Source organism: Nerophis lumbriciformis, linkage group LG12 (genome assembly GCF_033978685.3).
Source record: "Nerophis lumbriciformis linkage group LG12, RoL_Nlum_v2.1, whole genome shotgun sequence".
NCBI classification, from domain to species: Eukaryota; Metazoa; Chordata; class Actinopteri; order Syngnathiformes; family Syngnathidae; genus Nerophis; species Nerophis lumbriciformis.
The window spans coordinates 32,077,840-32,078,145 of NC_084559.2; positions in this window are offsets into that span (position 1 = coordinate 32,077,840).

The following is a 306-nucleotide window of genomic DNA, read 5'->3' on the forward strand; positions in this document are numbered from 1 at the left end:
TTCAGCAAGACAATGCCAAACCACATTCTGCACGTGTTACCACATCATGGCATCATGGTCTCCCATTGAAAATGTGTATGAAGCGTCAAATACCACAACGGAGACCCCGGACTGTTGAACAACTTAAGCTGTACATCAAGCAAGAATGGGAAATAATTGCACCTGAAAAGCTTCAAAAATTGGTCTCCTCAGTTCCCAAACATTTACTGAATGTTGTTCAAAGGAAAGGCCATGTAACACAGTGGTAAAAATACCCCTGTGCCAACTTTGTTGCACTGTGTTGCTGCCATTAAATTCTAAGTTAAT